Raw genomic sequence first — 16,837 nt, forward strand, 5'->3', positions numbered from 1 at the left:
GCCACGACATTGGCCTTGCCGGGATGATACTGAATGTTCAGATCATAATCTTTGATCAACTCTAACAATCTTTGTTGTCTCAGATTAAGATCCCTCTGAGTGAATATATACATCAAACTTTTATGGTCAGTGAAGACCTGCCATTTATTCCCAATCATATAATGCCTCCAAATCTTTAGTGCGTGCACGATGTCAGCTAATCCCAAATCATGAGTAGGATAGTTCTGCTCATGCTTTCTCAATTGTATAGAGGTGTATGCTACCACTTTGCCTTGCAACAATACACATCCGAGATCTAGACATGAAGCGTCACAATAAACATCAAACCCTTTGTGAATATCAGACATTATCAACATATGGGCGGTGGTTAGCCTAGTTTTCAATTCCTTAAAACAAGCCTAACATGCGGCATCCCATTTGAACTCTTTCCCTTTTTCCAACAAAGAAATGTGGGTTTCACGATCTTTGAGAATCCTTCAATATATCTGCAGTAGTAGCCTGCAAGTCCGAGGAAACTTCTAATTTCTGACACGTTCTTGGGCTGATTCCAATTCAGAACATCCTGAACTTTACTGGGGTCTACTGCGATTCCTCCATCGGTGATTACATGTCCAAGGAAAGAGACTTCTTTCAACCAAAAATCATATTTACTCAACTTGTTGTACAACTAATTTTCTCGAAGCTTTTGTAACACCAATCTTAAGTGTTCCTCATGTTCTTCCTCATTCCGAGAAAATACCAAGATATCATCTATAAACACGACCACAAACTTGTCGAGATACTCCATGAACACCTTGTTCATCAAATACATGAAGTATGCTGGAGCGTTTGTCAACTCAAACGACATCACAGTGAACTCATACAGACCATATCTAGTTGTGAATGTCGTACTGGAAATATCTTCCAGTCGAATCCTTAACTGATCATAACCTAATCTCAGATCGATCTTAGAGAAAATCCTAGCACCTCTCATCTGATCGAACAAGTCCTCGATTCTAGGTAGAGGGTACTTATTCTCGATGGTCACATCATTAAGTGCCATATAATCGACACACATTCTTCTGTTGCCATCCTTTTTATCAACAAAGCTAACTGGTGCTCCCCAAGTTGACGAGCTAGGGATAATAAATCCTTTCTTTAATATTTCTTCTATTTGTTTCTTTAGTTCACTCAAATCCTTAGCATCCATTCTATAAGGTCTTTTAGAAATTGGTGCAGTGCTAGGTAAAAGATCAATACTGAACTCAATATCACAGTTAGGCCGCATACCTGGTAAATTTTCCGGAAATACATCAGGGTATTCACAAACAACCTTGATATCTTCCAAAGGCATTCCCTTCATCTGATTTACGGCATAATTTGCTGCGGATGGACGTGTTGCAACGAACTCAAACCGTTCACCTTCTGGACTTGTGAGAAGCACTGACCTCTTGGCACACTGAATAACTGCGTCAACTTTGCTTAACCATCCCATTCCTAGAATGACATCAATTCCACTAGAATCTAGCACTATAAAATTGGCACAGAAATCTCTGTCCATGATCTTGAAACTAACTCCAAGACATTGATATACAACTTTCATATTGTTCCCAGGTGAACTAACTAGCATTTGTTTTGACATAGTATGCATGGGAATACTGTATTTGCTACAATTTACTGAAAATAAAGGAATGTGATGCTCCAGAATCAAATAAAACTGATGCGAGAGCTGAGTCGACTAGAACATACCGAACACAACATCCTAACCCTCCTGAGTTGTTTTCGTGGCCACATGATTTACTCATCCGCGGACGTAGTTCTGCCGACCCTTATTGCCCTGTGGGGTATGGTTGTTTATTTCTGGGCTGCTGCTATGGTTGCTGTGGATTCTGCATTTGCCCACTGTTCCTCTGATTCTGAGGAGTCTGCACATTGCGCTTGGGACAATTGTTGGCATAATGTCCCACTTCACCACATTTGAAGTAGCCATTGGGTTGAACTGGATTGTTGTTCCGCACTAGTGCACCTGTTGTGCTGCCTAAACGGTTTTTCTGCTGGTTGGGAGTGCATTGTGTCTGCTAGTTGTAACACTACGGTTCCTGCTGAGTGCGTTGAGTCTATTGATTTGCTGATAGTTTCCACCGTGTCCTCCAGAACGAAACGGAAAACCCAGGGAAGAGCTGTAGCGGGGGCGAGTGTTGTTACTAGAGTGCCCCTGAGACTGAGACTGAAACTTCCGCTTTTGTTCACCAAGTTCATTGTGCTTGCTCTCCAAGCCTATAGGCTTGTCGAGCAGTGTCTGGAGTCTGGAAGTTGGGGAATGTATGACTCTGCAGTTGATAGTTGAGTGGCACTATCAGACCATCCAGAAAACGATCCTATCTCATTGCATCAGTATCAACATTATTGGGCGCATATCGAGACAACTGAGTGAACTTGTCTCTATACTCACTGACTGACATGTTGACTTGTTTGAGAGCCGAGAATTCCTTCTGTTTGAGCTTTAACACACCTTCTGGGACATGATGTTCACGTAAGCTATTTCTGAATTCTTCCCAAGTGATGGTGTTAGCATCGGCGTGTGCAGCAATGTAAGCATCCCACCAGTTGGCTGCAAATCCTTCCAAACACCCCGAGGCATACAAGACTTTATCACAGTCGTTGCATTGAGTGATATCCAATTTCTTAGTAATAATTTTCAGCCAATCTCTGCATCCAAAGGATCCACTGAGTGGGAGTATGTTGGGGTATGGTGGCTCATGAATTCCCTGTGCTTGTCCCTGGGCTGCATGTGGCTGTTGCTGATTTTGCTGTGCTTGCATATTTGCGACTATGGCAGTGAGGTTCTGCAGAAGCTGCATTTGAGCTGCCAAGAACTGCTTCACTGTTGGATTTGGTGGTGGAGGTGGCAGCGGATTTTGTCGATTGACTATATGTGCACGCCTTGTGCTTGGAATATCCTGCCCTCCTCCTAACCTGGTGTTTACCATCTGATTGTTAGAGAAATGAATTTTGGATAAGAGTGATGAACTGATAGAGCAAATAAAGTAAAAGATAGCCCAAATATAAACCCAAAATATGTTTTAAACATTTTATTTAATTAAGCCAAACAGAGTTAAACAAAACAAAATTTGTTCACAAAGCAAGCATTATTACATCGTCGTCCTCGCAGGAATGGTACTAGGGAAACAAAACATTTAAAGGGTAACCAGCGTAGGAGCCTAGAAGCCTAATCTAGTAGACCGGTGATGGAGCCAGGTGCGCCGTAGAGAAGTCTTTTGCGGGCGGCGCCAAGGCGGGGATAGGAGGCTCATCGTCCTGTGCAGGCGGTGGTGCCTGCCCTGCAAGCTGGACCACGAGCTGTACGATCCGGTCCTAGGCCTTCCGCAGCTTCTCAGTGTTGACATGGATTTTGGCCTTCCCATACATATGTGAAATGGTATATAAATACTACTCAAGATTAATTTTTTTTATAATGAGAGATCAATATAATTTTACATTGGCCACTTAATTGTTAGCTTTGAAATGGTGACAATACGCACCATTATCGGGTAAGATGGCCAGCGGACAACACACGGCCGATCGGCAGACCATTGTATCCATGCCAATATATGCATGTGGACCAAAGAATTCTCTAGCTATTTAAATAATTAGTTGATGAGACAATTTTAACACGTATACATACGACACCTTGTTGATCAAGTGTAAATAAAATAAAATGCGTAAAGGAAAGTAAATAGGATGAGCCAAAAAGACATCAACTAAATTCAGAGCAACTTCAAAAGATTCTGTATATTCATTCTAATTGTTAGAAATGAAGATTTTGATGGAGAAATAGCATCCAAGAGCTTCTTTAAGTAGTTATATTTCCAAATATAGCCATCATTTATTCTGGATTTCTCGCTAGCCAAATATAGATAGCGAAAATGGCTCTCTAGAGTGTAAACAAGATATAGAAAAATTGTTGGAGAGTGAAGATATATAGAGAACATTTTTTATGCACACGACTCTCCAAATGATGATTTAGAGAGTGAAATTTAGAAAGACGATGCTCTCACTCATGTTTATATTGGAGGCCAATAATCTTTAGCTAATTAGCTGAATACAAAGCAAGTGAAGCTAAGGGAAAAATGTACGTGATGTACACCAGCACGTTATAGTGGTTAAGTTCACTAAATAAATAAATAAGAACTATATATGTATGCATGGTCTAGCTTCGTGCCTCTGGGCTGAACGAACTGACGCACAGTTGCTTCCGCAGGGAGCACAACATCGCCTGTGGTAAACAAATCCAACTAAATTAATTAGTCAAAGATTATTAGCTTTTGGTGGCCCGCAGCTCAGCTCCTGCACGGCTGCACGGTAATCGTCACCAGTAATCCTTCCGTTTCAAATTATAAGTCATTTTAAAAATCTTAGAGAGTCAAACTTTTCTAAGTTTGATCAGATTTATATAACAAGATAATAACATTTACGATACCAATTAAATATCATTAGATTATTTGTTAGTTATATTTTCATAGTATACCTATTTAATGTTATAAATCTTTGTGTTTCTCTCTATAATTTTGGTCAAACATTGAGATGGTTTGATTCTTCAAGATTTTTGGAATGACTTATAATTTAGAACGGAGAGAGTACCTTGCTAGTTAGAGGCACGTGGGGTTGTTGCATGGGGCTGGTCCCGATGGTCAGTACATTAACAAACCAAGTGTATTGGTCCACAAATCAGCCTCTAATGTGGAGTACTTTCGTTGAAAAGAAAAGCGAAGTTATCTGGCCACGTTCCTGGAGGAGACCCACTCACGCACGTCGCGGGGTGCACGCGCACGTCCGCGGGCGGTGGCGCGCCTGCCGCTCGCGATCTGCCCAAGATATCGCTCCCCTCTCAAGTCTATAAATACAGGATCAGAGAGAGAAGACCCGTGGCCATTCACCGTCCAAAGCATCCATACACCCACACAATTCATCACCGAGAAATACCGTCAGGCTGCTGAAAAAGCACCGGCGCACCCAGTCATTCATCACCGAGTAGTGTCAGGCTGCCCAAAAGCACCGGCGTACTCCCGCTGATCGTCGTTCGCCGTTCCAAGCATCGTCGAGCTGCCCGGCGCAAAGTCCTGCGATCAAGTCTCGTCGGCAAGCATCGATCAGGGAGAGGCAAGGCCGGAAGGTTGCTGCGCTCCTCGCCGGCAGGTCGCTTCGCTCTTCATCGAAGTCAAGAAATCATCGCTGCGTGAAGGTGAGGAGCTCCGTCGGCTTTCTCTCGCCATTGGTTTAGTCATCGCGATACAAACTATACAGTGCAATTCCTCTTAGTGGCGGAGCTTGAGCGAGTAATAGGGGGCCAGCTATGGTATTTTATCTTGAAAATCAATAAACAGTAGCTGGTTTACTGTTCATTTAGTGCAAATTTTCAGAAGCGGGAGCCATGGCCCCCTTTCAAATGCACTAAGCTCTGCAAGTGATTCCTCTCCATCCTATCTTTTTCAATTATTATTCCTGGCATCAAATTTTGCATGAGTGTTGCGGTTTGATCTAGTTAGCGGATACAAGCCATGAATGTTGGCTTGGTTCCTACATTGATACAAACTAGGACTCATGCATTAAATTCATCATGAACGCATTCGCCATCATATTTTGCATAAACTCTGCGGTTTGATCTAGTTAGTGGATACAAGTCATAAATGTTGGCTCGATCCCTACGATGGATACAAACTGAGGCTGTGCAAAATGATTTTACCATCAAGTTTCGATCCTCCATGTTGGATACAAGCCTAGACAAATTAAATTTATTATTATTATTACATTTGCATTATTGATATCGTTATGCCCCTCGATTCGGTCTAGTTAGTGGATACAAGTTATAAATGCTGGCTCGGTTCGTGTATAGCAACATTGCATAAATCATAAACTGGCCATACTCATGATTGGTCTCTCGCTCGTGAACCAGACCAAATAAAATATACAAATAAATTTCTGTAAAGCGTCATCAAATTAATTATTTCCACCAGGTTCATATTTATCCGGTGACAGTAATTTACATTCAAAATAAGCGAAAATGCTACTAAAAGATATCCGTGCATGTAACTAATAGGAACATGGGTGCATGCTTCAAATGAATCACGCCATGCACTCGTACAGTGTAGTGTTGGCTATGAAATTAAATATTAGAAAAAAAAGAACACCATTTAGGAGCATGATGCATTATTGCTCAATTGATATGCTTACTTTTGGTCATATATAAACCAATGAATATCTGAAATTCTATAGATGAGATAGACTTCGTCCATGATTGGAGTAATCCGGCTAGCAATATAAATGAAGAAGTGTTTAGATTATATGTATGCCATGATCAAGACAAATATGGATATATAAATAAAATATCCTTCTCCAAAGTACACTACACGCATACATGCTATAGTGCTAGTAGTTAAAAATAAATAAATAAATTATGAGTGTGTTAGCATAAAACTGGAATTGCTAATGCATCTAAACATGTGCAAATTATTGATCATGCTCTATGCATAAATGGTCATTATATCATTAAGTCGTCATCCGGCAAGCATTCATCCACTACTAGAAAACAGGCCAAAGGTCCAGGCCAAAGGTACCAGCTGCTGTTGCAACCGGTAATAATGCCACGCATCAGTACCGGCTGCAAAAGCAGCTGGTACCTTTGGCCAGCGGCGATCAAAGGTAAGGTGTTTTGTACCGGGTTAAAGCATCACCCGGTACCAAAACTTCAATATAGGAACCGGTTAGTGCCACCAACCGGTACCAAAAGCACAAGGAGGAATAGGTACCGGTTGGTGGAACCAACCGGTGCCTAAAGGGTGGACAATGGCACCGGATTTTGCCATGGCCCGGTGCCGCCACGTGCCCACAACAAAGGCACCGGTTGGTAACATCAACCGGTGCCTATGCCTTTTGTTTGGCACCGGTTGTTGAGCACCAACCGGTGTCTTTGAGCCATGCCTATAAATACCCCAACCCCTCCCCCTCCAAGCTGTCGTGAACTCACTGTTCATGGCAGCTGAGTGAGGGGAGGGGAGGCGAATTTTTGTTTTTTTTTCAAAAAAGGTTAGTTATTTTTCTCCATAACTTAGCAATTGGTTTTTAGAAGCAGTTATCATTTAATTTATTTGATAAGTGAATAGTATCTATTTATTATAGTTATATGCATTATCAATTATATATTTGAATTCAAATTTATTATAGTATGAATGAACTATTTGTACACTACAATGATGTATATAAATGTATTGTGGACCTAGATGAGTCGGCAATGGATGTACATGGCCGATCGGCGTTCAAAGGAGTTCATTGATGGCGTGCATGAATTCATAGAAGCGGCCGAGAAACACAAGTATGGCGGTTTCGTTCGTTGTCCATGCAAATTCTGTAAGAATGAGAAGGATTACTCATCATCAAGAACCATCCATAGTCACTTGTTCAATAGTGGTTTCATGCCGAACTACTATGTTTGGACCAAGCATGGCGAAAGAGGAATTGTGCTGGATAATAATGTAGAAGAAGAGGACAGGATTCCTGACTTTGCAGCCAATTATAATTCATTTTTCAACGACACTGCAATGGGTGAGCCTGAAGAAGATACTGAAGGATACGTTGTAGAAGATGATCTTGGTCAGATGCTGCGCGAAGCTGAGGAAGGTTGTGAAATAGAAAAGGAATCGAGAGATCTGAAGCGTATGTTGGAGGACTACAGAACATTGTTGTACCCTGATTGCAAACAAGACCAAAAGAATTTGGGTACCACATTGGAATTATTGCAATGGAAGGCATCAAATGGTTTGTCTGACAAGGGATTCGAGGAGTTGCTGAAACTTATAAAAAACTTACTCCCTGAGGGTAACACCTTGCCGGAGACAACATACGAGACAAAAAAAGTTGTTTGTCCTTTAGGATTAGAGGCACAGAAGATACATGCTTGTCCTAATGACTGCATCCTATATCGAGGTGAGTATGAAAATTTGGATTCATGCCCTGTATGCAACGCATGCCGGTATAAGATCCCTCGAGATGATCCAGGCGACGTTGAGGGGATGCGTGTCAAGAAGAGGGTGCCTGCCAAGGTGATGTGGTATTTTCCTCTAAAACCACGTCTGAAACGTTTGTTCATGAACAAAACGAATGCTAAATTGATGCGATGGCACAAAGAAGAACGTAAGCAAGACAATATGTTGAGACACCCCGCTGATGGGTCGTAGTGGAGAAAAGTGGACAGAACATTCCCAACATTTGCAAATGAAGCGAGGAATATAAGGTTCGGCTTAAGTACGGATGGCATGAATCCTTTCGGTGAGCAGAGCAGTGGTCATAGTACCTGGCCTGTAACACTCTGTATATACAACCTTCCTCCCTGGTTGTGTATGAAGCGGAAATTCATTATGATGCCGGTGCTTATCCCCGGCCCGAAGCAACCCGGTAACGATATAGATGTGTATCTGAAACCACTGATTGAGGATCTTCTATTGTTGTGGAAAGATGAGGGTGTTCGTATGTGGGATGCGCACGCAGAGGATCATTTTAACCTGCGTGCATTGCTTTTCGTAACCACCAACGATTGGCCAGCACTAAGTAACCTCTCCGGACAATCCAATAAGGGTTATAGGGCATGCACCCATTGTTTAGAAGAAACCGACAGCATGTACCTCAAGCACTATAGGAAGATCGTGTATATGGGTCATCGTCGATTTCTTCCGATCAAGCACCCATTAAGGAGGAGGCATGCTCACTACGATGGAAAGGCAGATCATCGTACCAAGCCTAGGCACCGTTGTGGGAAAATGGTGTTTGAAATGGTCAAAGATATAAAAGTAGTATTCGGAAAAGGACCCAACAGCAAATCAGTGCAGAGTGATGACGGACGTGCACCTATGTGGAAGGAGAAGAGTATTTTTTGGGAGTTACCTTATTGGGAAGTCTTAGACATCCGCCACGCAATTGATGTGATGCACCTAACAAAAAATCTTTGTGTGAACCTTCTAGGTTTCCTTGGTGTCTACGGTAAGGCAAAGGATACATTGGAAGCGCGGCAAGATCTTCAACGTATGAAACAACGGGCCACCCTACATCTTGAAAAAAGGGATAAAGGACGTCATTATCTAGGTCCTGCGTGCTACACTCTTAGTAAGGAAGAGAAGCAAAGTATGTTCGACTATTTGAACAGTATCAAGGTCCCATCAGGCAACTCTTCGAATATAAAGAGGCTACTGAACTTGAAAGAGAAGAAACTCGCACACGTAAAGTCCCATGACTGTCACGTGTTGATGACGCAATTGATTCCAATTGCACTTAGAGGTATTCTACTAGCTAATGTTCGAGTAACAATCATAAAGCTATGCGCATTTCTCAACACAATTTCTCAGAAGGCAATCGATCCATCCAGTTTAAGCAGGCTACAAGAGGATGCTGTCCAAAGTTTAGTCAGTCTTGAAATGATATTTCCTCCATCATTCTTCAATATTATGACGCATCTTCTAGTTCACCTGGTCAAAGAGATTGGTATTCTCGGTCCTGTTTTCCTTCATAATATGTTCCCTTTTGAACGATACTTTGCAGTACTAAAGAAATACGTTCGTAATCGGGCTCGTCTAGAAGGAAGCATTGCGAAGGGTTACGTCACAGAGGAGGTCATTGAATTTTGTGTTGACTATGTTGAAGAACTCTGCCCAATTGGGATTCCAGTATCACGTCATGAGGGGCGGCAGATGGAAAGGGCACACTTGGAAGAAAATCAGTAAATGCCACAGATCATGCCACGTTGAGTAAAGCACATCTCACAGTTCTGCAACAATCAGCCTTGGTGGCTCCATACATGGAGGAGCACATGCAAATTGTGCGAAGTATATACCCTTTGAAGTCCGAGACATGGATTACAAAACATCATAACGATACATTCGCCACCTGGTTGCAGAAGGAAGTCATGACCAATGATCAAATTCATGAGCAGCTAGCTTGGCTGGCCAGGGGTCCGGCAAATTCAATCCTGATGTACCAAGGATATGAAATTAATAGTTACACATTTTATACAAGAGCCCAAGATAACAAGAGCACCAATCAAAATAGTGGTGTCCGTATAGATGCCACCGACTCTAGTGGCCAAACGAACTCATATTTTGGTTACATTGAAGAGATCTGGGATCTCGACTATGGGCCGTTAAAGATACCTCTATTTCGTTGTCAATGGGTTAAACTCATAGGAAAAGGTGTCGATATCGATGAGTACGGAATGACAACGGTAGACCTCAAAGAGCTTGGCTATCGAGACGAACCATTCATCTTAGCTAAAGATGTCACTCAAGTTTTCTATGTGCAGGACATGTCTAGCAAAATGAGAAAGGACAAGTCTAGGAATAAATCAAGTTTTGTAGGTGCCGGAGATGAGGCAAAGCGCCATATTGTTCTGGCAGGAAAAAGAAAAATTGTGGGAGTCGACGATGTCACAGATGAAGAAGAATACAATAATGTTGAAGATATGACTCCGTTCGCAGTGGAGGTTGACACAAGTATTCTTTTAGCCGAAGAGGATGCTCCGTATGCACGTCATGATCATAATGAAGGGACGATTGTAAAGCGAACCATCGTTAATATTCCCTTAGTTGAATGATTATGTCTTGTAATATTTTCTGTGAACATTATTAGATTTCTTATACAATGAAATGATTTATTGGACAATTAAATTATTTATTATGCAATTAAAATGATTAGTTATGCACCTAAATGATTTATCATGTAGTATTTAGAATTATTTTGCATTTAAATAATTTATTATGCAATTATTTGATTTATTATGCAATTAAAATAATTAGTTATGCACCTAAATGATTTATTATGTAGTAATTAAAATTATTGTACATTTAAATGATTTATTATTGTGCACCTAAAACCATAGTTAATATTTTCTTAGTTGAATGATTTACTAGGCAGTTAATAAATTTATTGAGGAAATAACAAATTTATTAGACAATTATTTTAACTATTAGACAATTGTTTAAATTATTAGATAATTATCTGATTTTCTAGGCAATTATCAGATTTATTATGCAAATATCAGATTTATTACGAATTATGAGGCAATTAACAGATTTACAAGAGAAAAATAAAGGGGAAAAGAAAAGATAACCTTTGGTACCGGTTGGAAAATCCAACCGGTACCTTAGGGTCCTATTTGGGTAAAAAAAAAGGTGGGGCGTCGCGCGGGAGTCGAACCGTGGCCGCGAAGCCCAAATTTCCGCGAGTTACCATTGAGATACTGATGAATTACGTTCAAAGGGGGTCAAAGAAGAGTGAAAAGTGAACTTCAAAAGGCCTAAGGTACCGATTTTGTTAATCCACCCGGTACCATAGGGGCTTTTCATTTCCCGCCCGTTGGGCCCTAAGGCACCGGGTGTGGGGTGAACCGGTACCTAAGGCCTCGCCAAAGGCACCGGTTGGAGATACAACCGGTACCTAAGGCCTACATAGGTACCGGCTGAATTTTTGACACGGTACCCTTGGCCTGGGGTATAAATCCGTTGCCTTCTTCCTCCCAATTCTCCACTGCTCCTCAATTCCTCCTGTCGACCGCCGCCGCCCTCCATCTCCGCGCGCGCACCACCGACCTCCCCGACCCCTCCACCGGCTTCGCAGCTCGATCCCGAAGTTCCCCGTGGAGTCCAGAGGCCCGGAGGACCCCTGCATCGACCCGTCCACGAGCACAGCGCACGGGATTTTCCCCGGAACTCCGCGCCGGTGAGTTCTATGCGCCGCCTCGATTACTCGCCGCTGGCGATCCCCCGGCCACGCTGACCCCTTGTACACATCCGCAGCAACACACCGCATCGATTCGAGGAGACCGGAGGCCCGGAGCAAGCCCTGCAGCGCCCCTTCCCCGAGCTCCACACCATCCTCGCTGCTGGAGCTCGCCGCCAACCCTACTGCGTCACGCCCCCGGCCGTTTCAAGCCTCGGTGAGCACCCTCTAGTCCCCGCCATGCTTTTACGCTAGATTGCTTTAGCCCATAGCGCACCCCAGCAGCCTGCACGCCACGCGCCGGCGAACCCCGGCGCGCAGAGCCGTCGCCATCGTAGCACACGCCGCTACGAACCTCCCCGAGGCCCGCAAAGGCCTCAAGTGGACTACGCATGTCGCGTAGTCCCTTCCCGACCCAAACCCCAGCTCGATTCACCCCGGAAACGCCGAGTTCGAACAACTCCGGCCGTGCTCCGCCGCGGAGCAAGGCCGCCGGCGAGCCCCGCCGCCGCCCCGCGCGTCCAGTCGATCCCAGCCGCCTGATCCTCAGCCCACGGACGAGATTAGATCACATCCGGATCTAATCTGAGCCGCGGGATCGTGATCCAACGGATCAGATCCGCGCGTACCCCTTCGGCCTGGACATTTTGCTAAAGTGCCCCTGCACTTTCTGAGTATCAACCCGCGCTCCTGTCCTATTCAAAAGTATTTGCAGTTCAGCCCAAAATCTTGCACGGACCCCCCTGAACTTTCCAGTAATAGAACCCGCCGTCCAGCCCTTGTAGTAATTTAGTTATATATAGTGTATAATTTAGTTATAGAATTTAGTTATTAGAGAGACTTAATTTAATCATGTATTTATATAGAGAGTGAATAATGCTTGTATTTATGTATTTATCATGTATTTCTGTAACTCATGTATTTATCATGTAACTCGTGAAACGACGACGAGTAACGACGACGAGTAACGACGAGTAACGACGACGAGTAATTTCGTATTCGCTCTCTAACTCGCAACCCCGTTCCTCGACCCGGTTCCTCCACCCCGTTCCATGACACACACACACACACACACACACACACACACACTGTCTAATACACTCTAACACACACACACACTCACACTAACACACACACACACACTCACTCACTAACTCTCTCTCTTTCTCTGTCCCTCTAACATACACACACACACTCTCTCTCAAACACGCATATTTGTTCAAAGAATTGAATTCTCCTGCTTCATTTAAGGATGGACACATACTCTAACACATTTTTACGGTTTCAGTTAAGGATGGACCCCTTCGGTGATGAGCAGGCTGCCGGGCAATACATGTTGGACGCAATAAACGAAGATACGAGGGCTAACACCACCCAGCCAATCGCTGAAGAAGATGCTCGGACAGCTGATTCATTCCTGAATATGTCTGGAGATGCCGATGAAGAAGATGATGACTTCGGTAGATTAGTTTTGCGATTAACATATCTTTTCTGTAATTTAGTCGACCTCCGCATCGACTTCGTTGAGCCAATCAAAAGGGAGACGCCGGCCAACCAAGAAAATGGAGGGAAGACAGGTTGTCAGAGAAGTGGACATAGAGGGCTGTCCAAGTGCTCCAGAGGATGCTAGCACAAAATTTGTCAACCAATGTGGGGTTATTGTTCGGGCAAGAATTCCGATCACCACAAGACTATGGAAAACGACCAAACCCGAAGAACAGCAACACGCCGTGCCTGCACATCAGAAGGAAATGCTATGGGCAGAACTCAAGGATATGTTCACTCTTTCTGAAGGAGTTGACCAAGAACTTGTGAAGAAATGTGCCTTGAGAAAGATGGCCCTTGCCTTTGCAACTTTCAAGAAGAAGTTGTACACCAATTACATCAAGAAGGATAAGGAGCCGAACTGGGACGATCTTCCTCAGGTTAAACCATACTGGGAGGAGTTCAAACAATACAAACTATCAGAGGAAGCCCAAAAAAATCCGAACAAGCCAAGGTGAATGTAGCAAATAAGAAGTACAACCACCACCTTGGGGCTAGGCGGGTACAAGAAGTCAGTTAAAAAATGGCAGAAGATGGAGCAGGACCTTATAGATAGAGGCATCAGGCCGACGACTTGGGATTGGCCGGATAGATCCAAGTGGTGGTTATTTGCTAATGGCGTGACACTAAACCAGTTGGATGGAAGTTTGGTCGTGCTCGAGCATATGCAAGAAGTGTCCCGCGATCTAGTCGCTGCAATAGATGAGACTCAACAAGGAACATTCCATCCTCAAAGGGAGAATGATGAGCTGACAAGGGCATTAAAGAATCTAGAACACCCTGGACGAGCCCGCGGCATCGGCGTGGTCCCATGGAAAGTTGCTTGGGCCGGAGATCCCTCTTACAAGACTCACCGAAAGAGCAAAGCCGAACAGGAAGAGAAACTTCGTGCCATAGAAGAAAAGATGAACAAGAAGGTTGCGTCCTTGGAATCTCAGATGGACGCCAGGGTCAATGGGATGGTGCAGCTAGCTCTGAACCAAAGGGGCACTACTGGGTCGCACCCGGATGTTGTGATAAGCTCGGCCTCTCAGCGACGCAGCAGCTGTGCATCCACGGCGGCGCCCGACGTACAAGCGGAACAACAACCCCAGATTGAGCCAACGGCGGTAGATGACCAGAGGTATCCAGTGGATGATGTCACCATGCCGACACCGTGCGAGCTTCATGTGCGAGCAAGAAATATATCCATTCATGTCGCATACGGGTCAGCCCTGCCCCTGAATCCTTCTACTACAATTCATGGAAGGCCGATACCTCCTGGCTACACCTCAATCACAGTCGAGCAGATAGTTGGAAACAATGAGGATCTTGAGCTTGACTTCGTTGGAGGGGATGGAGAGAAGACATTGGGAGACGCACTGCACGGGGTCGTTCTATGGCGCAAGGCCGACATCAAACTTACTGCAAGCACAACGGCTCCCGTGCAGACCGATCGCCCGTCTCCGCGGCCTACCTCACCGCCGTCCCCACTACCACCTCCTTCACCACCGTCTCCGCCGGCGCAAAGGGCCACGAGTACTCCAACTCCTCCTACACTAGAAAAGGGAAAGAAAAAGACAGCATCCCTCCCAGTGGCTGGACCCTCAAAGAAGAAGCAGAAAATGGTCGAAAGACAATTAACCTACGAGAAAACCGCTGAGGAGTTGGAAGAGGAGACTGCTCAATATATAAAAGAACAATTGAAGCCTAAAGTCCCCCCGCCGAGGGAAAAGGTACCTCTAGAACTAGGGAAAAAGCTTCTCGCATACCTAGACAACCCACCAAAACCGAAAATCTTACCCTCGGACTATGATCGTACTCTGACAAAGGCACACAAGGTGAGAAATCTGAAGAAAAAATGTGGCAAGACCATTCCTCAGCTTGGCACACAACAAAAAGAACTCGAGCCCCTCCGGGTACCAGGGTTGCCACTCCTACACCCGATGGACGTACAACTCCAGGCGGACCTACAGGCCGCAATATTTCTTTCTGAAACTGGATTAACGCTAGAGGAGGCAACGGGGCATGTGGAGGCAAAAATCCCTGTCGCTCGCACTATTACTCCATTCCAGGATGGAAAACTGTTTGTCACTGAGGAAGAGGAGAAAAGTCTAGGCACGCAGATGTTCAATTTGCATAGACGGTACCTGCGAATGGCGAAAGACGAAGGGAAAATGTTTGGAGTCAAGTATCGTGACCATGATTTCTTCCGCGGGGAGGACGACTTCTGGGTGTACTTCCAAAATTTATATCACATTTACAATCGACAAGCCCTCGACGCCTCTATCATCACCATTTGGGTTTTGTAAGTATCACTTACCTCTACATTAATACTTTTTGTTAACAAGAACATAATTATATGTGTGCATTATAAAATTTCTATTGCATCATTTAGACAGGAGATCCAAAGAAGCCGAAAACATGGATGGCACCATCAGATCGGCTTCATGTCTGCTTTGCTAGTCAACCAGAAATTGATCAACGAAAGTTACAAGGAAACGTGCGAAAACATGTACGATTCGTTGACTAGGCAAAGTTACAAATCCTATATATTCATACCATACAACTTTGGGTAAGCCTTGATCGACTCAAACCTCTGTTATATTACTAAATAAATACTAAGTTGTCTAATACATTTATGTATATATCCTATCTATATCTGCAGTTATCATTGGATTTTACTCATACTTTCCGTAGAGACCGGCAATCTTATAGTCTTTGACTCAATGAGAAATCCAAAGTCCGCAATCCAATATATCATAGACCCCTTGAACAGGTAAGTTCAGTTTGCACAATCAAATCTTTTTTCTGTTAATAACAATTCCTGAATATCAAACTAAACTTTGAGCGTAGGGTTTGGAAAAAATTTGTGAAAAATAACAAAGGACGTGGTCAATGGAGGCCCGAACTGAACGTTAACATGGATTATCCGGTATGTTCATTCATAAAGATTTGTCTAGTTAAGTATATAATCCCAAATTGTTCTAAATTGAGTAATTTATTTGTTTCTCCTTAAGTGTGCGAGACAACAACAAGGAACTGATTGGTGCGGGTACTACGTATGCGACTACTTGCACATCATGACTCCATGCGGGAAGGCTACTGATGAAGAAACGAGAGTACGTCCAAACCGTTCACTAGTATATTTTCATAATTGTACTAACACACATAATGTTAATGCTTTTTTCCTAAATGATAGATGTCTCAAATGGGGGATGAATGTTACTCTACTGATCGGATCAACGCCGTGTGCGAGCAGCTCGCCGGATTCATTTTGAACGAGATCTTGGATCCTAGAGGCGAGTTCTACCACGACGGTCACATCTATAGAGGACTTTCATCGACATCCTGAGGGGACTAGTAGTTGGACGGCTAACATGACTTGTACATTTGTAAATATTTTTAAACATTATGCCTTGATGTTTGTAAATTTGTAAATATATTAGTTCATCTAATTAGCTTAATTATATGCTCGCATTTCACTTTTAGTTAGTTTCAAATATTCTCTGAAAATGAACACGAACAACCAATGAACGTAGAGTACTGTAGAGCTTGAGTGCATTTAGCAATTATA

Source organism: Panicum virgatum, chromosome 4N, assembly GCF_016808335.1.
Source record: "Panicum virgatum strain AP13 chromosome 4N, P.virgatum_v5, whole genome shotgun sequence".
Taxonomy (NCBI): Eukaryota; Viridiplantae; Streptophyta; class Magnoliopsida; order Poales; family Poaceae; genus Panicum; species Panicum virgatum.